We start from the raw sequence: 27241 nt of genomic DNA, 5'->3' as shown, positions 1-27241 counted from the left end.
ACATTCCGGATGGACACCTCAACCACCCCTTTGATGCCCAAGACCTGCCTGATGTGATATTAGGAACATAGGAACAGGAGTAGGCCATTCAGCCCCTCGTGCCTGCTCCGCCATTTGATAAGATCATGGCTGATCTATGATCTAACTCCATATACCTGCCTCTGGCCCATATCCCTTATTACCTTTGGTTGCCAAAAAGCTATCTATCTCAGATTTAAATTTAGCAATTGAGCTAGTATCAATTGCCGTTTGCGGAAGAGAGTTCCAAACTTCTACCACCCTTTGTGTGTAGAAATGTTTTCTAATCTCGCTCCTGAAAGGTCTGGCTCTAATTTTTAGACTGTGCCCCCCTACTCCTAGAATCCCCAACCAGCGGAAATAGTTTCTCTCTATCCACCCTATCTGTTCGCCTTAATATCTTATAAACTTCGATCAGATCACCCCTTAACCTTCGAAACTCTAGAGAATACAACCCCATTCAGGCGGGCCTGTAAATTGGCGAACATCCCGGCTGCCTGAAACAGGTGTAAGGCTGCTTAAATATCCAAATCAGGGTCCAACGCCGGTTCTGGGACCCCGATTACACAATTGAGGTACAAATGGGTGAAGCTTGTGTCCAGTTATACCAAGTATTGAGTGGCCTAACCAGCGGGCCTTTAAAGGACACCTGGAGGCCGCTCATTAAAACAACCAAAGGAATTATTAATTTTTATAATTGTGGGGCCAGGAAAAGCAGGAGGGCGATACCTGGGCCCACAGAAAAAAAACTGCTACCGGCCCCATCAAGGCCCCTTCAGACCCAACCTGCCGGCCAGCCATTGTGAGTGCAAGATGAGCTTCTCGGCCACTTTCTCTTTTGATCTAAATTGGTAAGAGTGCTCAGTGCTATCCATTGCTTTGTGAGCTATTGTTGCACATACAAGGCTTCTGAATATAGGTCAGTGCAGTAAATCAAGGCAACTGAAATTGTCATGCAGGAGAGTGAAGAAATATCTGACCTCCCCAGCAGTATTTAAGTACCAGGTAATATATGATGTTGAGTCGTGGTGGGTTATTACAGATTATTAGTTAAGCTTCTCTCAGCCTTATTTAAGGCCTCTTGATCATATTTTAAGGTTTTTTTGAAAAACAAATTTATTTTTGAGCATCAGAACTTTTTTTCAAGAATCAAGAAGATAAAAAAAAGAACACGATTAACAACCTCCTCTTTGTTTATGTGGATTTTTTTTTTGTGTGGACTGTTTCAGTTCAGATGATGGTGGTGGCGTTACGGGGAGGGGAAGTGGCCTGGAGGAGTTACTGGGCACGGAAAACATGATGGAGCTGAATTAACATCACCAGAAATACAGTCATCAACACAGTCAGATCACTTCAACTGTTTGGGTGGGGGGGAGGGGGGTGTGTGTGTTGTGGGGGGTGTGTGTGTGGGCGGAGGGAGGGGGTGTGTGTGTGGGCGGGGGGAGGGGGGTGTGTGTGGGCGGGGGGAGGGGGGTGTGTGTGGGCGGGGGGAGGGGGGTGTGTGTGGGCGGGGGGAGGGGGGTGTGTGTGGGCGGGGGGAGGGGGGTGTGTGTGGGCGGGGGGAGGGGGGTGTGTGTGGGCGGGGGAGGGGGGAGTGTGGGGGAGGGGGGAGTGTGGGGGAGGGGGGAGTGTGTGGCGGAGGTGTGTGTGGGGGGGGGTGGGGGGGCGATGAGGGGGGGGGAGGGGGTGCGTGTGTGTGTGTGTTGGGGGAGATTGAGGGGGACGTGTGTTGGGGGGAGGGGGCTTGTGTGTGGAGAGAAGGCGCTGTGGGGGTAGGACGTGTGTGGGAGGAATGGGGTGTTTGTGTGCGGGGGGAGGAGGGGGACGTGTGTGTGTGTGTGTGTGTGCGTGTGGAGGGGAGTGGGCGTGTGTGGGGGATTGTGGTGTGCAGGGGTATATGTGGCTGGGAGGAGTGTGTGGGGATGTGGAGGGGAGGATGGTGTGGGGATGGGGGGGAGGAGGGCGTGTGTGGGGAGGTGGGGTGTGGGGGGGAGCGTAGGGGGGTGGGCTGTGGGATGGGGGTGTGTGGGTGGTGGGGGGATTTTGTGGGTGGACGGGATACGATATGTGTCGATTTGAACTCAGCAATTCTTCAACTTAGTTCTTCTGACATCAGTGACATTTAAAAAAATGTACTTTGAATATTGAGTTGAAACAAATTATTAGATTATAAAGTTGTCTATAATTCTTTTTCTTTTTTTTTATAAGAATGTGAGCGTGAAACACTCCAGGAGTTAAGGACCTCTTTTATATCTGGTGAGTTATTGGCATTGACAGAAAATTGTGAAAATAACCTAGCAACCCAAAACTCGTTAATTTTGATCACTCAGCATGGTTTCTCCCACAAGTATTTAATAGAATGTTATAAAGTAAAGGTTTGTGATCTAGAGCAGAAAGATATGTTTTTGGCAGCTGTGGAATGGGCTAGTGCAGTCAAAGTACTTTTATCTTAAGGTGGGAGGCACGCATTGTGGTAAGAAAAAAAATGTTTTTATCTTGGTTTGGCGTGCAAAATATACGTTAAAAATATCAGAAACTGATACCTAATAACCTACTGCAGGATATCAGTTACTCTCACTGAGCCGTTATTCATAGCTCTGCAATGAACAAGTAAGCTCAACATAAAAGTTAGATTCAGTACCATATTCATAGTCGTTCTTGGTTTGCTCTGCTGATGTGTCATTTCTTATGTTATAAAATATTCAGGTCAGTTGGGCCTGGTTAAGATTTGCCCAGGGTTTCATCTACCGCACAGTAACAAACAGGATATAATTATTTCCTAATTCTGAAAGCGTGAACAACAACAACTTGCATTTATACAGCTCCTTTAGTGTAGTAAAACGTCCCAAAGAGCTTCACAGGAGCGTAATCAGACAAACGTTGATACTGAGCCAAAGGAGGATATCAGGACAGGTGACTAAAAGCTTGATCAAAAAGGCAAGTTTTAAGGAGCGTCTTAAAGGAGGAGGGAGAGGTGGAGAGGTTTAGGGAGGGAATTCCAGAGCTGAGGGCCTACATGGCTGAAGGAAAGAACAGCTGCCAATGGTGGGGCGAAGGGAGTGGGGGACGCGTGAGAGGCCAGAGTTGGAGGGTGATAGGGCTGGAGAAGGTTACAGAGATAGGGAGAGGCGAGGCGATGGAGGGATTTAAACACGAGGATGAGAATTTTAAAATCGAGGCATTGGTGGACCGGGAGCCAATATGAGTCGCCGAGCACAGGGGTAATGGAAGAGCGGGACTTGGTGTTAGGATACGGGCAGCAGAGTTTTGGATGAGCTCGAGTTTATGGAGGGTGGGAGGTGGTCCAGGAGCGCATTAGAATAGTCGAGACTGGAGGTAACAAAAGCATGGATGAGGGTTTCAGCAGCAGATGAGCTGAGGTAGGGATGGGGACAGGCGATCTTGGTGATAGAGAGGATATGGGGTCGGAAGCTCAGCTCTGGGTCAAATAGGATGCCGAAGCTGCGAATAGTCTGGTTCAGCCTGAGGCAGTGGCCAATGAGGGAGATTGAATCGGTAGCGAGGGAGCAGACTTTGTGGCGGGTTCCAAAGTTGATGACTTTGGTCTTCCCCATGTTTAATTGGAGTGAAGGGAGTGTTTGGTAGATTTTTTTCTCCCAGGCATACAGCTTCCATGTGTTAGAGGTTAGTCTATGATGTTAGTCATTATTTGTCAGGATATACACATTGTCACAGAATCGCCAGGCGACTAAACAATTGTAGTTTATTAAGACTTTATTAAGAGGCATCCCACATAGGAACAGGCTAATTCCTGACATCCATGTAGAGGGAGCTCCAAAATTAGTTTCTTTGTTGTGAAAGCATTGTCACAGCTGCTTGGGCACCTTGCATAAACTTGTATGATCCTGTTTCTGTGATCAGAGACTGGCTGGACATTAATTGAGTGATAGTCCTTTCTATTCACAAAGGCTGCTGGCTGATATTCTGGTGCCCTTATGGCAACGTGCGTGCAGTCAATGATGCCCTGGACATGAGGGAAGCCATCTATCTGCTGCAAGCCCCCGAGTTTTCTCCTGTTGACTATTAAGGTCAATGGGGAAGATGATGAACTGGTCAGCCCTGGCGAGCAGGGCATTGGTGACTTGTTTAATGCAGCCATCTACTGCAGACCGGGAGATGTGGGAGATGTCCCCTCTAGCAGAATGGCATGAGCCAAAGGCAAAGGGCTGTGGTAACATTGACAGCCACTGGCAAAGCCTGGCCCCTTGGTCCAGCAGGTAGCAGGTCCTGATGCAGAAGGCTGGAGAGGTCTGCGACAGCTTGCCTGGAGAAGCACAGCCTCCTGATGCACAGCTCAGATAAGTCCAAGAATGTGACGCTTGGCCTGTACATCCTGTGTACTGGATATGGACTCGTATGAGCCCCTTCCCACTTCATTTGTCTTTTAAGAGGCCTAGATCGTGCTGCTTGCTGAGGCTAATGCTGCAAAACAGTAAGATAAATGAAACTTGTGTAATATTGCAATACCAGATAGAGGTAATTCTTGTGGAGTTAACATAAGAACATAAGAAAAAGGAGCAGGAGTAGGCCATACGGTCCCTTGAGCCTGTTCGCCATTCAACAAGATCATGGCTGATCTTCGACCTCAACTCCACTTTCCCTCCCGATCCCCATATCCCTTGATTCCCTTAGAGTCCAAAAATCCATCGATCTCAGCCTTGAATATAAGAACATAAGAAATAGGAGCAGGAGTAGGCCAATTGGCCCCTCGAGCCTGCTCCGCCATTCAATAAGATCATGGCTGATCTGATCCTAACCTCAAATCTAAATTCATGTCCAATGACTGAGCATTCATAGCCCTTTGGCATAGAGAATTCCAAAGATTCACAACCCTCTGAGTGAAGAAATTTCTCCTCATCTCAGTCCTAAATGGCCGACCCCTTATCCTGAGACTATGCCCCCTAGATCTAGACTCTCCAGCCAGGGGAAACAGCCTCTCAGCATCTACTCTGTCAAGCCCCCTCAGAATCTTGTATGTTTCAATGAGATCACCTCTTATTCTTAGAGTCATAGAGTCATAGAGTTATACAGCACGGATAGAGGCCCTTCGGCCCATCGTGTCCGCGCCGGCCATCAGCCCTGTCTACTCTAATCCCATATTCCAGCATTTGGTCCGTAGCCTTGTATGCTATGGCATTTCAAGTGCTCATCCAAATGCTTCTTGAATGTTGTGAGTGTTCCTGCCTCCACAACCCTTTCAGACAGTGAGTTCCAGACTCCAACCACCCTCTGGGTGAAAAAGTTCTTTCTCAAATCCCCTCTAAACCTCCCGCCTTTTACCTTGAATCTATGTCCCCTTGTTATAGAACCCTCAACGAAGGGAAAAAGCTCCTTAGTATCCATCCTATCTGTGCCCCTCATAATTTTGTACACCTCAATCATGTCCCCCCTCAGCCTCCTCTGCTCCAAGGAAAACAAACCCAATCTTCCCAGTCTTTCTTCATAGCTGAAGCGCTCCAGCCCTGGTAACATCCTGGTGAATCTCCTCTGCACCCTCTCCAAAGCGATCACATCCTTCCTGTAGTGTGGCGACCAGAACTGCACACAGTACTCCAGCTGTGGCCTAACCAGTGTTTTATACAGCTCCATCATAACCTCCTTGCTCTTATATTCTATGCCTCGGCTAATAAAGGCAAGTATCCCATATGCCTTCTTTACCACCTTATCTACCTGTTCCGCCGCCTGCAGGGATCTGTGAACTTGCACACCAAGATCCCTCTGACCCTCTGTCTTGCCTAGGGTCTTCCCATTCATTGTGTATTCCCTTGCCTTGTTAGTCCCTCCAAAGTGCATCACCTCGCACTTTTCCGGGTTAAATTCCATTTGCCACTGTTCCGCCCATCTGACCAACCCATCTATATCGTCCTGCAGACTGAGGCTATCCTCCTCGCTATTTACCACCCTACCAATTTTTGTATCATAGGACAACCCTCTCATCCCAGGAATCAATCTAATGAACCTTCGTTGCACCACCTCTAAGGCAAGTATATCATTCCTTAGGTAAAGAGACCAAAACTATACACAGTACTCCAGGTGTGGTCTCACCAAAGCCCTGTACAATTGTAGCAAGACTTCCTTACTCTTGTACTCCAACCCCCTTGCAATAAAGCCCAACATGCCATTTGCCTTCCTAATTGCTTGCTGTACCTGCATGTTAACTTTCTGTGTTTCGTGTACAAGGACACCCAAATCCCTCTCAACACCAACATTTAATAGTTTCTCACCATTTAAAAATATTCTGTTTTTCTATTCTTCATACTAAAGTGAATAACCTCACATTTCCCCACATTATATTCCATCTGTCACCTTCTTGCCCACTCACTTAACCTGTCTATATCCCTTTGCAGACTCTTTGTGTCCTCCTCCCAGCTTACTTTCCCACCTAGCTTTGTATCGTCAGCAAACTTGGATACAATATAGTCGGTCCCTTCATCTATGTCATTATGAGCACAGCAAGAGCAGGACCAGTGACCAAGAGCGGCGGGGGTATAAAGCACAGTGGCCCAGGGCCCAGGGATGTAAAGCGCGGACCCAGGCCCCGGGGACGTAAAGCGCGGACCGAGGCCCCGGGGATATAAAGTGCGGCCCGAGGCCCCGGGGACGTAAAGCGCGGCCCGAGGCCCCGGGGATATAAAGTGTGGCCCGAGGCCCCGGGGACATAAAGTGTGGCCCGAGGCCCCGGGGACATAAAGTGTGGCCCGAGGCCCCGGGGATATAAAGTGTGGCCCGAGGCCCCGGGGACATAAAGTGTGGCCCGAGGCCCCGGGGATATAAAGTGTGGCCCGAGGCCCCGGGGACATAAAGTGTGGCCCGAGGCCCCGGGGATATAAAGTGTGGCCCGAGGCCCCGGGGATATAAAGTGTGGCCCGAGGCCCCGGGGATATAAAGTGTGGCCCGAGGCCCCGGGGATATAAAGTGTGGCCCGAGGCCCCGGGGATATAAAGTGTGGCCCGAGGCCCCGGGGATATAAAGTGTGGCCCGAGGCCCCGGGGATATAAAGTGTGGCCCGAGGCCCCGGGGATATAAAGTGTGGCCCGAGGCCCCGGGGATATAAAGTGTGGCCCGAGGCCCCGGGGATATAAAGTGTGGCCCGAGGCCCCGGGGATATAAAGTGTGGCCCGAGGCCCCGGGGATATAAAGTGTGGCCCGAGGCCCCGGCTATTGGATTATTTACGCTGTACAAGAAAACAGATTGTAAGGCATTTCACCAAATACCCTCTACAGGGGAACTGCTGCCGTTTAGTAGAAATGCAGAACCAAGCTTTACAATCTAGTGTCGATACAAAGCTGTTTTTTTGTCACAAATGATGTGACAGTAAATGAGCATTGTCACTTATGCAAAGCAGTTTGTGTGTTTTATAAGCCACGGGAAAGGTTGCCCAATTGCTTTATAGGAGTGGTGATGCCCATTCAGTACTAACAGGTCATGATGTAGATCATTGCAAGATTCTGTGAGTTAGTAACGGAGCTTCACATTTGATGACTCCTAGTGTTTCTTCATTTCCTTTAGACAGAAATGCATGTAAAAGGCCAAATCCTTAAAGAATGAAGGCATGTACAAAGTACAACTTGAAATGCAGTTCGTAGCTCACAGGTATTACTCATCCTCCAATCTATAATTTTAGACTACTCCTACACAAAAAAACATCAATGATATTTTTACAATGTCTTTAGCTTGCAGTGAGCACCGGCACAGTGATTGACTGGTACTTTCTTTTTAACATTGCAATGATGGCAGGGCATATTTCACAAGTGGTGTTACTGTGGTTTATTGTGCAAGGAGTTTCTCAAGGGGCAGCAGGGGAACCAGGAACTGGTAGGGTTATTAATATCAGTGAAATTCAGGAATTGGTGATGAGATCCGATTCTAACAATCTGGACCACATACATGTAAAGGAGCTGCAATTTTATACATTTTATGCAAAGTGAGATCGCACTCCTACTTCCTGACCTATGCTGGCATTGCCAACACATGAGGGAAACACATCTTCCTGCCTACCCGCAATCGGGCACAGTTTCCCAGGCTGCATGACATGTTTTTTTTGCTGAATCTCTCCTTGTATCTCACCTGGAGATAGCACAGAGCTAGGCTTGTATTCCCTTGAATATAGACCATTAAGGGGTGATCAAATTGAGGTGTTTAAAATGATTCAAGGATTTGATAGGGTTGATAGAGAGAAACGATTTCCTCTGGTGTGGGAGACCAGAACAAGGGGGCATAACCTTAAAATTAGAGCTAGGCTATTCAGGGGTGATGTCAGGAAGCACTTCTTCACACAAAGGGTAGTGGAAATCTGGAACTCTCTCCCCCAAAAAGCTGTTGAAGTTGGGGTCAATTCAAAATTTCAAAACTGAGATTGGTAGATTTTTATTTTAGGCAAGAGTATTAAGGGTTATGGAACCAAGGCAGGTAGATGGAGTTAATATACAGATTAGCATGCTCTAATCGAATGGCGGAACGGGCTCAAGTGGCTGAATGGCCTACTCCTGTTCCTATGTTCCATGTTCCTGTGTTATAGAATCATAGAATCATAGAATCATAGAAGTTACAACATGGAAACAGGCCCTTCGGCCCAACATGTCCATGTCGCCCAGTTTATACCACTAAGCTAGTCCCAATTGCCTGCACTTGGCCCATATCCCTCGATACCCATCTTCCCCATGTAACTGTCCAAATGCTTTTTAAAAGACAAAATTGTACCCGCCTCTACTACTGCCTCTGGCAGCTCGTTCCAGACACTCACCACCCTTTGAGTGAAAAAATTGCCCCTCTGGATCCTTTTGTATCTCTCCCCTCTCACCTTAAATCTGTGCCCCCTCGTTATAGACTCCCCTACCTTTGGGAAAAGATTTTGACTATCGACCTTATCTATGCCCCTCATTATTTTATAGACTTCTATAAGATCACCCCTTAACCTCCTACTCTCCAGGGAATAAAGTCCCAGTCTGTCTAACCTCTCCCTGTAAGTCAAACCATCAAGTCCCGGTAGCATCCTAGTAAATCTTTTCTGCACTCTTTCTAGTTTAATAATATCCTTTCTATAATAGGGTGACCAGAACTGTACACAGTACTCCAAGTGTGGCCTCACCAATGCCCTGTACAACTTCAACAAGACATCCCAACTCCTGCATTCAATGTTCTGACCAATGAAACCAAGCATGCTGAATGCCTTCTTCACCACCCTATCCACCTGTGACTCCACTTTCAAGGAGCTATGAATCTGTACTCCTAGATCTCTTTGTTCTATAACTCTCCCCAACGCCCTACCATTAACGGAGTAGGTCCTGGCCCGATTCGATCTACCAAAATGCATCACCTCACATTTATCTAAATTAAACTCCATCTGCCATTCATCGGCCCACTGGCCCAATTTATCAAGATCCCGTTGCAATCCTAGATAACCTTCTTCACTGTCCACAATGCCACCAATCTTGGTGTCATCTGCAAACTTACTAACCATGCCTCCTAAATTCTCATCCAAATCATTAATATAAATAACAAATAACAGCGGACCCAGCACCGATCCCTGAGGCACACCGCTGGACACAGGCATCCAGTTTGAAAAACAACCCTCGACAACCACCCTCTGTCTTCTGTCGTCAAGCCAATTTTGTATCCAATTGGCAACCTCACCTTGGATCCCATGAGATTTAACCTTATGTAACAACCTACCATGCGGTACCTTGTCAAATGCTTTGCTGAAGTCCATGTAGACCACGTCTACTGCACAGCCCTCATCTATCTTCTTGGTTACCCCTTCAAAAAACTCAATCAAATTCGTGAGACATGATTTTCCTCTCACAAAACCATGCTGACTGTTCCTAATTAGTCCCTGCCTCTCCAAATGCCTGTAGATTCTGTCCCTCAGAATACCCTCTAACAACTTACCCACTACAGATGTCAGGCTCACTGGTCTGTAGTTCCCAGGCTTTTCCCTGCCGCCCTTCTTAAACAAAGGCACAACATTTGCTACCCTCCAATCTTCAGGCACCTCACCTGTAGCGGTGGATGATTCAAATATCTCTGCTAGGGGACCCGCAATTTCCTCCCTAACCTCCCATAACGTCCTGGGATACATTTCATCAGGTCCCGGAGATTTATCTACCTTGATGCGCGTTAAGACTTCCAGCACCTCCCTCTCTGTAATATGTACACTCCTCAAGACATCACTATTTATTTCCCCAAGTTCCCTAACATCCATGCCTTTCTCAACCGTAAATACCGATGTGAAATATTCATTCAGGATCTCACCCATCTCTTGTGGTTCCGCACATAGATGACCTTGTTGATCCTTAAGAGGCCCTACTCTCTCCCTTGTTACCCTTTTGCCCTTTATGTATTTGTAGAAGCTCTTTGGATTCACCTTTGCCTGATCTGCCAAAGCAATCTCATATCCCCTTTTTGCCCTCCTGATTTCTCTCTTAACTCTACTCCGGCAATCTCTATACTCTTCAAGGGATCCACTTGATCCCAGCTGCCTATGCATGTCATATGCCTCCTTCTTATTTTTGACTAGTGCCTCAATCTCCCGAGTCATCCAAGGTTCCCTACTTCTACCAGCCTTGCCCTTCACTTTATAAGGAATGTGCTTACACTGAACCCTGGTTAACACACTTTTGAAAGCCTCCCACTTACCAGACGTCCCTTTGCCTGCCAACAGACTCTCCCAATCAACTTCTGAAAGTTCCTGTCTAATACCATCAAAATTGGCCTTTCCCCAATTTAGAATTTTAACTTTTGGGCCAGACCTATCCTTCTCCATAGCTATCTTAAAACTAATGGAATTATGATCACTGGTCCCAAAGTGATCCCTCACTAACACTTCTGTCACCTGCCCTTCCTTATTTCCCAAGAGGAGGTCAAGTTTTGCCCCCTCTCTCGTCGGGCCATCCACATACTGAATGAGAAATTCCTCCTGAATACACTCAACAAATTTCTCTCCATCCAAGCCCCTAATGCTATGGCTGTCCCAGTCAATGTTGGGAAAGTTAAAGTCCCCTACTATTACCACCCTATTTTTCTTGCAGCTGTCTGTAATCTCCTTACATATTTGCTCCTCAATTTCCCGTTGACTATTTGGGGGTCTGTAGTACAATCCTATCAAAGTGATCTCTCCCTTCTTATTTTTCAGTTCTACCCATATGGACTCAGTGGGCGAACCCTCGGATATATCCCCTCTCACTACTGCCGTGATGTTCTCCCTAATCAAGAACGCAACTCCCCCTCCTCTCTTACCTCCTGCTCTATCTTTCCTATAGCATCTGTACCCTGGAACATTGAGCTGCCAGTCCTGCCCCTCCCTTAGCCATGTTTCAGTAATAGCTATAACATCCCAGTCCCATGTACCCATCCATGCCCTGAGTTCATCTGCCTTGCCCATCAGACTTCTTGCATTGAAATAAATGCAGTTTAATCTAGTCTTCCCTTGGTCTTTGCCCTGCTTTCTCAGACCATCTGTCCGGTCATGTTCTGTACACTCTCCCTTACTGCCTTTTGTTTCTGTCACCACTTTATTTCCCACTGACTTCCTGCATCGGTTCCCATCCCCCTGCCACATTAGTTTAAACCCTCCCCAACAGCACTAGCAAACACTCCCCCTAGGACATTGGTTCCAGTCCTGCCCAGATGCAGACCGTCCAATTTGTACTGGTCCCACCTCCCCCAGAACCGGTTCCAATGGCCCAGGAATTTGAATCCCTCCCTCTTGCACCATCTCTCAAGCCACGTATTCATCTTAGCTATCCTGTCATTCCTACTCTGACTAGCCCGTGGCACTGGTAGCAATCCTGAGATTACTACCTTTGAGGTCCTACTCTTTAGTTTAACTCCTAACTCCCTAAATTCAGCTTGTAGGACCTCATCCTGTTTTTTACCTATATCGTTGGTGCCTATATGCACCACGACAACTGGCTGTTCACCCTCCCCCTCCAGAATGTCCTGCAGCCGCTCCGAGACATCCTTGACCCTTGCACCAGGGAGGCAACATACCATCCTGGAGTCTCGGTTGCGTCCGCAGAAACGCCTGTCTATTCCCCTTACAATCGAGTCCCCTATCACTATAGCTCTGCCACTCTTTTTCCTGCCCTCCTGTGCAGCAGAGCCAGCCACGGTGCCATGAACCTGGCCACTGCCACCTTCCCCTGGTGAGCCATCTCCGCCAACAGTATCCAAAACGGTATACCTGTTTTGGAGGGAGATGACCGCAGGGGACCCCTGCACTGCCTTCCTACTCTTCCTCTGTCTGTTGGTCACCCATTCACTATCTCCCTCAGTAATTTTTATCTGCGGTGTGACCAACTCACTGAACGTGCTATCCACGACTTTCTCAGCATCGCGGATGCTCCAAAGTGAGTCCATCCGCAGCTCCAGAGCCGTCAAGCGGTCAAACAATAGCTGCAGCTGGACACACTTCCCGCAGGTGAAGGAATCAGGGATACAGGAAGGAGCCCTGAATTCCCACATCCCACAAGAGGAACATGACACGGCCCTGGGATCTCCTGCCATGACTTAACCCATTAAATTAGCTTAAGAACAACTACAATGTCAAGAGAAAAAAAAAGGAAAGAAAAACTACTTACCACTCCCTTTAAGGAGTTTACTCCTTTAAATTGTTCTCAATTTAGAGAATGTTAACTACACTAGGGACCTTGATTCACTAAAAAATTAACGCTACTTCCTATAAGACCTGCAGACCTTCCCTTTCCTTTTACTTCAGTTACTGTAGATAAGGAGAAATACTCACCTGAACCTACTCACCAATCAGGTGCCTCCCCTGTGTCGCGTCCCGATCTGATTCCTGACGTCACTTCGAACTCGGTCGCAGCTCGGCTCGGCTCCTCTCAGCTGTTCTCAGCGCTCTGAAATCCCGCCTTTTATCGGACGCTCCCTCCGCTCGGCTCGGCTCCTCTCAGCTGTTCTCAGCGCTCTGAAATCCCGCCTTTTATCGGACGCTCCCTCCGCTCGGCTCGGCTCCTCTCAGCGCTCTGAAATCCCGCCTTTTATCGGACGCTCCCTCCGCTCGGCTCGGCTCCTCTCAGCTGTTCTCAGCGCTCTGAAATCCCGCCTTTTATCGGACGCTCCCTCCGCTCGGCTCGGCTCCTCTCAGCGCTCTGAAATCCCGCCTTTTATCGGACGCTCCCTCCGCTCGGCTCGGCTCCTCTCTAAATGGGAAAAGGTGGCGTAAGGGAGTCTATCTTAAATCTCATCCAATTCATTCAATTAAAATAATCCTAAAAATACTTCAGAGAGCAGGTGCTAACTACACTTCAGAATAAATTAAAGTGGCCTGAGGTTCTGTGAATAAATGTTCTACCTGTTACCGTGCTATTGCCGACCATGAAAGTTCCAGGTTTGAACCCTGAGTTAGCTTACCTCAGCTGAGGCAACCACAGGGGGGACACTACGATTGGCTTCAGCACTCTTGAGCTAGAGGTGGGGGGAGGAGGGGCATGTGGGGGAATCCGCCAAACTCTCCTGGGATTGCTGCTGGAGATTGGTTGAGTACGAATGTCAGGGGAAAAGAGAATTAGGCTCAGCTGTCATGTCACGGTGGGCAAATAGCCTGTTGGCACTGACTGTGTCAGACTCGAAGAATGGCCACCTGTCTCTGGTACTGGAGGACTGCCGGTGCCCGTGGAACCGCGCCCCAACATGCCACTGTTAACGTCGTTTTCAGCTTACCGTCGGAGTCTAAAATCGGTGTTGTTGGTCGGTCTCTGTCACAGAAACCGGCCGATGTTCCCCACCCGATATTTCAATGGAAAAGAAAACCGGGCTGTTTCTAGAATGGGTGTCTGACCCGCGACCCCAGTTTTACACCCTAGGGGTAAGTTGAAAATGACCCCCACTGTCTTCAGTGAAAATGGGAGATGAGGAGGAATGAAATCATATGTTACCTTAATGGCTTCTTATTATTCAGTGAGTGTGGCTGACATTTTCTCGCTGCATTACTGAGGAGTAATAACTCCATAGGTTGCAGTCTGTGTTTATCATTTGGAGGTCACATAGCAATGAAAGAAAGGGCCCATCTGTTTAATAACGTGCTTATTTCATGCCTCATGTTACAATTTACTTCAGTCATTTCTAATAAAAGAGGCGTCCAACTGATGGGGTCACGTACTTACCCTAGGTGCATCTTATGAGCCGTTAGATATCTCCCTCCCCAAGCAATCTGGCAAAGACCAGTAACCTGGCCCCAGAGGAGCTTAAAGTGCGAATGTAAGTGGAAACTGGGACTCCGACTTGGGATTCTGTGGTTAAAATTCCAGCGGTGTAGAGTTGTAGCTCCCGGGCTGCCATAAATACATTTTTATTGAGGTGAGATTCGCAGTGTGATGCTGCTCTATCTCATCCTGTGAAATTGGCATCTGTATATTGAAAGCTAATAATGTCATTTTCACTGGATGCCAAGTGAAGAAATAGTAGTTCCAAGAAAACAGTTAGAAGCTTCCTTGTACTATTACCAGGGGAAGCAAAAGCCTATTTGATTATAGTCGGTGCTATTTTCACAATCGTATGCTTTGCACAAGTGGCTAAGGATGGAACTGAATATTTGATAAACAGTTAAGTTTGTGCTGCCAGCCACAAACAGTCAAACAAATAATTGTCTTTCAAGGTAGGTACACTCCATAACAGTGTAAGAGTTAGGCCTTCATTATATACTGTCCTAACATACGGTCTGGTAACAAAGGGTTAAGACCTTCTGTTTTATCAGTATACAGAAGAATTTCATTTGAGCTTGTCACTAGTACCATTCAGTGTGATTATAACCCACTGACTTCTACCCTTCCCCCGCAACAGGTTTTTTAAGAAACAATAAGGAGATTACAGACAGCTGCAAGAAAAATAGGGTGGTAATAGTAGGGGACTTTAACTTTCCCAACATTGACTGGGACAGCCATAGCATTAGGGGCTTGGATGGAGAGAAATTTGTTGAGTGTATTCAGGAGGAATTTCTCATTCAGTATATGGATGGCCCGACGAGAGAGGGGGCAAAACTTGACCTCCTCTTGGGAAATAAGGAAGGGCAGGTGACAGAAGTGTTAGTGAGGGATCACTTTGGGACCAGTGATCATAATTCCATTAGTTTTAAGATAGCTATGGAGAAGGATAGGCCTGGCCCAAAAGTTAAAATTCTAAATTGGGGAAAGGCCAATTTTGATGGTATTAGACAGGAACTTTCAGAAGTTGATTGGGAGAGTCTGTTGGCAGGCAAAGGGACGTCTGGTAAGTGGGAGGCTTTCAAAAGTGTGTTAACCAGGGTTCAGGGTAAGCACATTCCTTATAAAGTGAAGGGCAAGGCTGGTAGAAGTAGGGAACCTTGGATGACTCGGGAGATTGAGGCACTAGTCAAAAAGAAGAAGGAGGCATATGACATGCATAGGCAGCTGGGATCAAGTGGATCCCTTGAAGAGTATAGTGATTGCCGGAGTAGAGTTAAGAGAGAAATCAGGAGGGCAAAAAGGGGATATGAGATTGCTTTGGCAGATCAGGCAAAGGTGAATCCAAAGAGCTTCTACAAATACATAAAGGGCAAAAGGGTAACTAGGGAGAGAGTAGGGCCTCTTAAGGATCAACAAGGTCATCTATGTGCGGAACCACAAGAGATGGGTGAGATCCTGAATGAATATTTCACATCGGTATTTACGGTTGAGAAAGGCATGGATGTTAGGGAACTTGGGGAAATAAATAGTGATGTCTTGAGGAGTGTACATATTACAGAGAGGGAGGTGCTGGAAGTCTTAACGCGCATCAAGGTAGATAAATCTCCGGGACCTGATGAAATGTATCCCAGGACGTTATGGGAGGTTAGGGAGGAAATTGCGGGTCCCCTAGCAGAGATATTTGAATCATCCACCGCTACAGGTGAGGTGCCTGAAGATTGGAGGGTAGCAAATGTTGTGCCTTTGTTTAAGAAGGGCGGCAGGGAAAAGCCTGGGAACTACAGACCAGTGAGCCTGACATCTGTAGTGGGTAAGTTGTTAGAGGGTATTCTGAGGGACAGGATCTACAGGCATTTGGAGAGGCAGGGACTAATTAGGAACAGTCAGCATGGTTTTGTGAGAGGAAAGTCATGTCTCACGAATTTGATTGAGTTTTTTGAAGGGGTAACCAAGAAGATAGATGAGGGCTGTGCAGTAGACGTGGTCTACATGGACTTCAGCAAAGCATTTGACAAGGTACCGCATGGTAGGTTGTTACATAAGGTTAAATCTCATGGGATCCAAGGTGAGGTAGCCAATTGGATACAAAATTGGCTTGACGACAGAAGACAGAGGGTGGTTGTAGAGGGTTGTTTTTCAAACTGGATGCCTGTGTCCAGCGGTGTGCCTCAGGGATCGGTGCTGGGTCCGCTGTTATTTGTTATTTATATTAATGATTTGGATGAGAATTTAGGAGGCATGGTTAGTAAGTTTGCAGATGACACCAAGATTGGTGGCATTGTGGACAGTGAAGAAGGTTATCTAGGGTTGCAACGGGATCTTGATAAATTGGGCCAGTGGGCCGATGAATGGCAGATGGAGTTTAATTTAGATAAATGTGAGGTGATGCATTTTGGGAGATCGAATCGTGCCAGGACCTACTCCGTTAATGGTAGGGCGTTGGGGAGAGTTATAGAACAAAGAGATCTGGGAGTACAGATTCATAGCTCCTTGAAAGTGGAGTCACAGGTGGATAGGGTGGTGAAGAAGGCATTCAGCATGCTTTGTTTCATTGGTCAGAACATTGAATGCAGGAGTTGGGATGTCTTGTTGAAGTTGTACAGGGCATTGGTGAGGCCACACTTGGAATACTGTGTACAGTTCTGGTCACCCTATTATGGAAAGGATATTATTAAACTAGAAAGAGTGCAGAAAAGATTTACTAGGATGCTACCGGGACTTGATGGTTTGACTTACAGGGAGAGGTTAGACAGACTGGGACTTTTTTCCCTGGAGAGTAGGAGGTTAAGGGGTGATCTTATCGAAGTCTATAAAATAATGAGTGGCATAGATAAGGTCGATAGTCAAAATCTTTTCCCAAAGGTAGGGGAGTCTATAACGAGGGGGCACAGATTTAAGGTGAGAGGGGAGAGATACAAAAGGGTCCAGAGGGGCAATTTTTTCACTCAAAGGGTGGTGAGTGTCTGGAACGAGCTGCCAGAGGCAGTAGTAGAGGCTGGTACAATTTTGTCTTTTAAAAAGCATTTGGACAGTTACATGGGTAAGATGGGTATAGAGGGATATGGGCCAAGTGCAGGCAACTGGGACTAGCTTAGTGGTATAAACTGGGCGACATGGACATGTTGGGCCGAAGGGCCTGTTTCCATGTTGTAACTTCTATGATTCTATGACTTAGCTGCAGTGTTTAATTGGGAAATCAAGACCAAAAAAAATGATAAAATGACTCATTTATGGGAGGGAGGAGACAGTCTTCATTTTATGATTTTGTTTGATTTGAAGATGACATTTTGGTTCTCAAGTTTTATTTCGGAATTTGGGATCAAACCCCAAAAGTGTAATGCTGCCTTATGAATGAAATGATTGCTTGCCCATGTCAACAGATCAACAAAGCAGACAGCAGCCCAGCGCTCACCATCCATACACAAGGAAACCATCTCTCGTTGTCTTCAGACAAACACACTTGCCTTTAACAAACATTCCAATTGTACCTAGAGGATATTTGACACTTACTAGCGGTATTTAAGCTACTTGTCGTCAACAAGCTTTGATGTATCACCTGAAATTTCTATCGCGATGGTACCACGTTTTGAAAGCTACATACTAAATATTCCATTATGGCTCAGCTCATTAAAAAGACAACCCAATGTGGAACGGAGCCATGCAGTCCAGGAAGGTTCAATCCCCAGTCTTTGCTCATTTAACTGATCTCAGCCAGGGTGCTAGAAAGTGCTATATAATTAACCTTAGGGATTCTGTGCTGGGGAAGGCAAAATGAGACAGAGTTGCTCCTTGTTACTGCTATCTGGTGATTCCTACTTTATGATATGTGTTTGTGTGTGTGTGTGTGTGTGTATGCGTGTGTATGCGCGTGTGTGCGTACATGTGCGGAGGATGGGAGGCTTATCTGATTATTTTAAATGGGTTACTACCTTTGTTGCATAAAAGGCAATAGGCCCGGCAACTGCAGGCCAATCAGTTTAACCTCGGTGGTGGGGAAGCTTTTAGAAACGATAATCCAGGACAAAATTAATAGTCACTCGGACAAGTGTGGATTAATTAAGGAAAGCCAGCGTGGATTTGTTCAAGGCAAATCATGTTTAACTAACTTGACTGAGTTTTTTGATGAGGTAATAGAAAGGGTTGATGAGGGCAATGCGGTAGATGTGGTGTATATGGACTTTCAAAAGGTGTTTGATAAAGTGCCGCAGAATAGGCTTGTCTGCAAAATTGAAGCCCGTGGAATAAAAGGGGCAGTAGCAGCGTGGATACGAAATTGGCTAAGTGACAGGAATCAAAGTAGTGGTGAACGGTTGTTTTTTGGACAAGATAGAGGTGTACAGTGGTATTCCCGAGGGGTCGGTACTAGGCCACTGATTTTTTTTTTGATGTATATTAATGACCTGGACTTGGGTGTACAGGGCACAATTTCAAAATTTAGAGATGACACAAAACTTGAAAGTGTGGTAAACAGTGAGGAGGATAGTAACAGACTTCCAGAGGACACAGGCAGGCTGGTGAAATGGGCGGTCACGTGGCAGATGAAATTTAATGCAGAGAAGTGCGAAGTAATACATTTCGGCAGGAAGAATGAGGAGAGGCAATATAAACTAAATGGTACAATTTTAAAGGGGGTGCAGGATCAGAGAGACCTGGGGGTATATGTGCACAAATTTTTGAAGGTGGCAGGACAGGTTGAGAAAGCCGTTAAAAAAGCATATGGGGACCTGGGCTTTATAAATAGAGGCATAGAGTACAAAAGCAAGGAAGTCATGATGAACCTTTATAAAACATTGGTTCGGCCACAACTGGAGTATTGTGTCCAATTCTGGGCACCGTGCTTTAGGAAGGATGTGAAGGCCTTAGAGAGGGTGCAAAAAAGATTTACTAGAATGATTCCAGGGATGAAGGACTTCAGTTATGTGGATAGACTGGAGAAGCTGGGGTTGTTCTCGTTAGAGCAGAGAAAATTGAGAGGAGATTTGATAGAACTGTTTAAAATCATGAAGAGTTTAGATAAAGTAAATAAAGAGAAACTGTGCCCAGAGGACACAGGTTTAAGGTGATTGTCAAAAGAACCAAAGGCGACGTAAGGACAAACTTTTTTACGCAGCGAGTAGTTATGATCTGGAATGCGCTTCCTGAAAGCGTGGTGGAAGCAGATTCAGTCATGGCTTTCAAAAAGGAATTGGATAAATATTTGAAGAGAAAAAATTTGCAGGACTAAGGGGAAAAGGCAGGGGAATGGGACTAACTGGATTGCTCTTACAAAGAACCAGCACCGGCTTGATGGGCCAAATGGCCTCCTCCTGCGCTGTAATGATCCTATGATTGTAAAAGAATTTCATACAATTTTATAACCCAAAGTATCTCAGCAGATGAAAGGAAAAAATTGGGGTAAAACAAATATGCCTGGAATTTCTTGGAGGTTCTTCGGATCTCCTGCCATAATTTTGGCGGAAACTGCCGTCTCTGCAGGGTTTTTGATAATCTTCAGCTGAAGTTACGACGGAAGATCAGGAAACCCCACAGATATTCTACCCCATAGTGCTTTAGGGTTTATTGACTGTGTAGCCATTTTTTCCAGTAGTCATTATGACGGGTTCTTTTTTGCAATGGCTGTTCCAGGAATGGTGCTTGCATTGCTGTATAATGATGTCAACCCTTGTTCCTCAAAAGTGAACCTAACTTTGATTAGCCATCTGGTACACAGCAGGGTGATATTTTCCAGCGGTTGACCAGAAAGGCATTTTGCAAGGATTTATGAAACTATTTGGAGAAAAAGAAATTGCCAAGCCATTTCAGCCATCATTTCTGAAGTAACCAGATTGATAATCTGCCTGGTGAAGAAGAAGGATATCCAATTAGTAGTTAGCTGTAGTAAATCTGATGCTTCACACAAGCAAATGAGATTGCTATTATGAAAGAATCAGATGTACTGGTTAACCCTTATTGGAAAATCGTTTTGTCAATTAATATTAGCCTACATGTAAACAAGTTTGACTGAACTTGTCAAAACAACATCAATATTGTATATATCGATATGGAACATCAGAATAGTTTCACCCAGGGTTCAAGGGTGATGCTCAGTTCTGCAGCATGAGCTGGGGCTGCTGACAGTAGGAAGGGCATTTGCACCCATTGCACACAGTTGCTTCAGTATAATAATGATTTTGACATATCTTAAGATGTTTATTAGCTGTCACTTGACAGGCCCACACTGCAGCCACAGTTTGTCACTGTGTCTCTTTACACAGCTAAAATAAATGCCCTTCTCCTGACGACACAGCTCTCCACCATAATCCAGTCAACCTACTGGAATCATACACATGGCAGATGGACTCCAGTACCACTTAAAGGTACAGTGCAAAAAAATTGAGGGTTTTTATGGGAGACTTAATTCCTACACAAAAATCTTTCTGCCATAAGGGCTATTAGGGAGCAGTTCAAACATTTGTCAAATATTTACAGCTTTGCAACTTATTTTAAATTTCTTGAACTTAATGGGGCACATAGTGGATGTGCTGATTTCACCGGCAATGCATATACCCACAATTAGAAACCTACTGAAGAGCCCTGCACGATGACAAAGCCTTTTCAAACTACATAGCACAAAGGAGCAGTTTGTGACTGTGTCAACAATGTGATGAACTTTAAACCAATAAAACTGCATTTTTATTATTTTGGGCTTATTAATGGGAAGATTTGGCAAAAAACACTTTTCATTTCAGGCACCCATTGTCAGTGTCAAGCACTGCCAGCTCAGCTGTAATGCCACTGCTTGCAAAGTAACCCTCCATCTACCCTTCCCCAACAATGTACTTCTGTCCCAATCTCACAGCACTCTCTACTTCAACAACGTGATATTTTCCCATTTCTACCACCAACCATCCTTTGGACTCTCTGACTGAGGATGCTAATTTAATGCTAGCATTGTGCTGGAGGCCCCTGCCCATTAGAAGTTGGGGTGAAATTGTTTGTGTCGAGGGCCGAAGATGGTGGCTTTGTTCTTCCCAATGTTTAGGTGGAGGGAATTGCGGCTCATCCAGGAATGGGTGTCGGACAAGCAATCTGACAACACAGAGGCAGTGAAGGGGTCTAGAGTGGTGTTGGAGAGGTATGTCTTTGGATGGTATTGCCAAACGGCAGCATGTAGATAAGGAAGAGGAGGGGCCCAGGATAGATTGTTGGGTGACTCCAGTTGGTGTGGGGGGGGGGGGGGGGGTGGGGGGAGGGGGGAGGAGCATGGGAGGGGGAGCCATTGCTGGAGTTGCTCTGGCTACGATTGGATAGATAAGAATGGAACTAAGTGAGTAGAGTCCCACTGAGCTGGACAATGATGCAGAGATGTTGGAGGAGGATAGTTGTAGTTAACTGTGTCAAAGGTTGCAGAGAGATCGAGAAGGATGAGGAGGGATAATGTACCATGGTCATAGTCACAGAGGATGTAATTTGTGACTTTGATTAGGGCCATTTCAGTACTGTGGCAAACAGTTTCAATGATCTGTCCATCAGTCCCCTCAAATCCTTATCCTGTTCTGTATCTTCTAGACTATCATTTAGTTTATAGTTCCAGTGTTTATACTTCTTAACTTAGTCTCATCACTTTGCTTTTGTTGACATTGAATTTAATTTGCCGTTTCTAAGCCCAGCTTCTCAATCTATCTAGATCCCTTGTCACCTGATAAGCACGTTCTTGACCGATGTCTTATTAAGTGTTAATTGTAAACAATTTTACAACACCAAGTTATAGTCCAACAATTTTATTTGAAAATCACAAGCTTTCGGAGGCTTCCTCCTTCCTCAGGTGAATGTCAAGAGATCTCTTGACATTCGCCTGAGGAAGGAGGAAGCCTCCGAAAGCTTGTAATTTTCAAATAAAATTGTTGGACTGTAACTTGGTGTTGTAAAATTGTTTACAATTGTCAACCCCAGTCCATCACCGGCATCTCCACATCATTATTAAGTGTTAGGCAACCATTATTTATATACAACACACTCCTCACCACTAATCAAAGCAACACATGGAAGAGGTGAGAATCAGTGCAAAATTTAATCAAATGGACAGGTGGAAAAAGAAGAGCCGATAAACAAGCTGACAAATTTCTCAAAGTTTCTCTTTAGGAACGGTGTGGACAATGGCAGGGGCAGTGAGGAGGGTGTCATTAAAGAGGGTGAACCCAGTACTGGAGAAAGGGAGCAGTTAGGGAAGCAATGATCATTTTTTGTTGTGATACTGAGAAACTTTTGAGGACATGGGCCAGTTGTTTCACAGAGGTCTCCTGTTGCCTATCTAGTATTGCTGGTACCTGCCTGGAGTACTGGGGATCACTTACAAAACAGGCCCTACAAAAGAATTTTAGGAACTTTATAGCTGTGAGGAAATTCGACCCGCTCTCCACCCCTGTCCCCGCCCCCCCAGCAGTTAAAAAGCAAAGACCTAACAATTGGACCATAGAAGTTCAAACTGCAGCATTTAAAAAAAAGATTGAGCCCCAGAAAAGCAGTTGTTGTAACTATCCCATAAGCCCTCAGAGTGAAAGTGGGTAAAAAAAAATATAAACCTTGTTTTGTCTCCATAACCCACAAAATCATTTTTTTTGTGAAGAGACGAGGTGTAATAGAAGTCAACATCTACATAACAAGGTGCCCATTAACTGTGTAGAAAATGGAAAATTGTAATCATGTGGTATTTTTAGAAGCTGCAAACATCAGGGGGTTATCAGAGAATACATTAACCACACGGCCTGAAGTCTAACTAATGCAGGTGTCTGCATGAAATTGCTTTGTACTGTGTATTGGAGGAACACATGTTAATCCATAGTCAGACCATTGCCAGTGATAAGATTTTATGAGAGGAAAAATTAGTGAGACACCTCACTGAAATGAACAGATTTAGGCTAACTTCTCACAGTGAGAAACACAGAAACAGATTGAAAATAAATGATGTCTTAATTTGCAGGGTTTTTTCCCCAAAAATCTTTTTAATAGGTATTCGTTCTGATTGCAATATGGTTATTAAAGCAGTACATAAACACTCTGTGTTACCAATTCAGACATGTGAACAAGTTTGTAATTCTGAAATCCTGTTGTAAATCATTTGTTTTCTCTTGTAAAGGTTAGGGACCTAATCATCCCTGTTGGGTGTGCAGGCATTCTCCGAATAAAGTGAAAGTGCTCAATGGTTGTCTCCAGCATAATGCTGTTTCTAGTCAAGTTTAGCCTGGAATGCAGAACGGAACAAGTGTTCATTTAAGTATCTTACTTCCAGACCTGTCTTGTTCATAAGAAAACAAGGAATGAGATATGGCCATTTAACCCATCAATTCTGCTCCTCCTATACAGAATGTAAAAGAAAGAAAGAACTTGCCTCTCTATAGTGCCTTTCACGACTTCAGGACGTCCCAAAGTGCTTTACAGCCAATGAACTACTTTTAAAGTGTAGTCGCTGTTGTAATATAGGAAACGAGACAGCCAATTTGCACACAGCAAGGTCCCACAAACAGCAATGTGATAAAGACTAGATCATCTGTTTTTAGTGACGTTGGCTGAGGGATAAATATTGGCCAGGACATCAGCCAAGGTTCCTGCCTCTGATTACTGTCCAGTGAGTCTTGTTGGAAAGAGCTGCCTTCTGACTCAGAGGTGAGAATAATACCACTGAGCCAAGGCTGCCCTATTTTGAAGCCAGATGGAGTGTGTTGCCTGGAAAACGAAATGGGAGATATTATTACATTGATCTTGTATATGATTTAAACGTACTTGCCTGTCTCAGACGGAGGTTTTGCTGCCTTCATCCGTTTTGCCCCAGATAATGTGCGTCATTGGCAAATGGGACAGATCTGGCAGTACGGGTCTCTGCTGCTATTTCATAACCCTAATGCCCTGGGAGCAGGCGCATGTGGGGCCTCAAGGACAGGAAGATCAGGGGTCTCAGCACCATGAACATTATAGGTTCGATTCCCTAGTCTGGATTAGCTGCCACCGGCAGGGGCTGCAAGAGTAGCTGCAAAGCCCCTGGGTTAGGTATTGGCATCTGGGGAAACCACAGCGCATTATGGAAGTCAACACTTTCAGGAGAGGAGTTGAGGTGAGAAAACTGGAGAGAAAACAAAAGACAAGATAATAAATGTCAAGCAAAGCTCGAAGTTGCCAAAGAGAAATACAACTGGCAGACACATAGGTGGTGGACAACTCATATTTCTATTACTCATATAATACATGGAGCATCATAGACTGAAAGTGATGCTGAGTTTAGGGTGTTATGGAGTTGTGTAATTTTAACCATGTGTAATATTCAAACCAGTCTAATGAACAACCCTCTTTAAATCAGTCCTTAAACTGGTAAGTGTGTCCCACTTTTCCTATACGATGACAAGAGTGGTTGACTATTTTGTTGCATTCTAGGCAGTTACTGTGTGGCAGTGGACTAAGTGGTACAGTGGGTGAGCAGAGTCTCCTTTCACTGGGACCTGGCTTCAAATCCAACCCAGACTGATGGGATGAAAGTTTCTTCAATCTACTGGTTGAAAGGGTCCAGCTTGAAAGAGATCTGTGACGTTCGATTTGATGCTAAACCATGCCCAATCGGAGCTTGCTGCGATTGAATTGCTAATAGAGTTTCAAATTCTGGTTCTAAATGTCAAGATTTACACACTCTGAATTTAACGTGGTTTTTTTGGCTCCCGAATGCTCAATGAATTATCCGTTCGAGGTGGAGTGTTTTCTAATAGCTGCGAGGGAAAGGCCATTCCTATTGAAAAGGATACTTCTAATTCCATGGGGACTGGGTGGTGCAAAGAATTAGAAAATTGCCCTTTATCCCCAAGGGCCTGGCAAGTAGATTCAGCTCAGACTGAAGGTTGCACAAAATACTTAAAGAAGTGAATTTGGGCGATCTCCACCCAGTTCCGAATGAATATTGATCCACATCATCAAACTCCCAACAATTCAGCACGTTAGCAAATCCACAGTGTGGCAAGTAGAAAAATTAATGTTGGTGTAGTCAGCATTGGTGTACTAAGGTTGGAGTTAAGCCACATTACTGAGACAGAGTAGCATGTCGCTGTGCTTTACCTGATATTGGGTGCTCAAGATGAGGCAGAATTGAGGGAGCCTCACCCTACAGCTGGCTGTGCGCTGTCTGCCCCGAGAGAGCTTGATGTTGATAATGGGTGCCTCAAGTGAGAAAATGTTTCAATTCCCAGTGTCAACAATGTGAAGCAACAGATTCGCAAAAATAAAACTGTTGGGCAGCTAAAGACAACCCCCATGGGCAGAAAAAAAGCTCTCCTTCTCCCCAAAAAGGATAAACAATCATTTCATATGTGTAGTGATATCATTCCTTTGAATGGAACTGTAATTAATAATATCGATCGTGCTAATTGAGCTTTTGATTTAATGTCCAGGCATTGTTGGGGACAATAACGGTTTCAAAAATTCACATCCTCAGGGGTAGGAAATGCTCTACTTGCCTTTGGTTGAACCAATTTTGTCCATTCCCTTAATAAACTTCAAAATTTCATTGGATTACTTGGATCTAACTACCTCTCAATTAGACAATCGCAGTCTTGGCAAACTCTGTAACCTGGAACATCCTGCGGACAAAGACTACGAAAGTACTTACCTTGTGGCATCCAACGTCCATTTGCTCCATTTTAAAGTTTCTCTCAGTTCAGCGCTATTATATCAGCACAGCTTCCTTCGGACGGATAGACCCTGTGAGAATGGAAGCCCCCAAGGCCACAAGCAGGCAAGCGAAACTCATTCATTTAAAGTAAAATGTTCTATGTTAGTGTAAAAAAAATTAACATACCATATCATTAATGTAATGAAACTCTCAGAAGTTAAAAGATAAAAAAAAATACAATTTTTAATCTTTAAAATTTTTTTATAACCAAAAAATATTCAAATAAGAGTAATTTGACATTCCACATTTTTAAAATTTCATTTTTTTGTTGTTTCGCAGTCATTAACAGTCACTGCACTTTCAAAAAGTAGTGTAGGGCTGATATTTTCCAGTGTACCTTTTGATGGTGTATGTATCTTCGTTCCAGCTAGGCAGATGGGTAAGTTTACGAATGTTTCCTGATTTTGTTTGCTTGTAGTGTAGGTGGCCTTTTAATTCGTAACTGTCAAACCGCCGGAGAACCAATCGGAGCAAGTTCGCGATTCCGGGGTTTTACTGCGTATGTGTGCATTTGCGAACTTGCACAATGGATTCTCCGGCAGTTCGAGAGGATGGCATTACGGAGCGGCGTCCACAGGTGAGCAATTTCTGGCCCAATGTATTTAAAAACCTATTACCGTCATAGTTCACATACGGTAAAAGTGAAATACACAACTTGAAAAGAGCGGGTAGCTGAAAATACACCACCTCTGACTGTGAAACCAACAACCCAAAGGGTAGTTGGCCATCACTTGGTCATTCATAAGAATATAAGAACATAAGAAATAGGAGCAGGAGTAGGCCAATCGGCCCCTCGAGCCTGCTCCGCCATTCAATAAGATCATGGCTGATCTGATCCTAACCTCAAATCTAAATTCATGTCCAATTTCCTGCCCGCTCCCCATAACCCCTAATTCCCTTTACTTCTAGGAAACTGTCTATTTCTGTTTTCCACAGCTTCCTGGGGCAGCAAATTCCACAGACCCACCACCCTCTGAGTGAAGAAGTTTCTCCTCATCTCAGTTTTGAAAGAGCAGCCCCTTATTCTAAGATTATGCCCCCTAGTTCTAGTTTCACCCATCCTTGGGAACATCCTTACTGCATCCACCCGATCAAGCCCCTTCACAATCTTATATGTTTCAATAAGATCGCCTCTCATTCTTCTGAACTCCAATGAGTAGAGTCCCAATCTACTCAACCTCTCCTCATATGTCCACCCCCTCATCCCCGGGATTAACCGAGTGAACCTTCTTTGTACTGCCTCGAGAGCAAGTATGTCTTTTCTTCATGTTCTATCGTGTACGCCAGGTATACACTGTGACAGATACAAGGCCAAAGGAACTTGGGCTCAGAGTTGTTGAGCTGGAGTCCGAG

At 45.3% G+C, this 27241-nt stretch overlaps 2 long non-coding RNA genes across 4 annotated transcripts in view; one reads left to right on the top strand and one right to left on the bottom strand.

Moving 5' to 3' along the window:
* Nucleotides 1–1272: 1272 nt before the first annotated feature.
* LOC137324203 (uncharacterized) overlaps nt 1273–27241 on the top strand; it is an 80462-nt gene continuing 54493 nt past the window's right edge. For all 3 annotated transcript variants that reach the window (XR_010963586.1, XR_010963559.1, XR_010963576.1), the window contains exons 1-2: nt 1273–1360; nt 2227–2274. This is a non-coding gene — a long non-coding RNA (uncharacterized lncRNA). The remainder of the gene's footprint in view (nt 1361–2226; nt 2275–27241) is intronic.
* LOC137324321 (uncharacterized) overlaps nt 23859–27241 on the bottom strand; it is a 63379-nt gene continuing 59996 nt past the window's right edge. Inside the window, exon 3 of the long non-coding RNA XR_010963593.1 lies at nt 23859–23904. This is a non-coding gene — a long non-coding RNA (uncharacterized lncRNA). The remainder of the gene's footprint in view (nt 23905–27241) is intronic.

This window comes from Heptranchias perlo, chromosome 1 (genome assembly GCF_035084215.1).
Source record: "Heptranchias perlo isolate sHepPer1 chromosome 1, sHepPer1.hap1, whole genome shotgun sequence".
Taxonomy (NCBI): domain Eukaryota; kingdom Metazoa; phylum Chordata; class Chondrichthyes; order Hexanchiformes; family Hexanchidae; genus Heptranchias; species Heptranchias perlo.
This window is presented reverse-complemented; position numbering and strand designations above follow the sequence as displayed.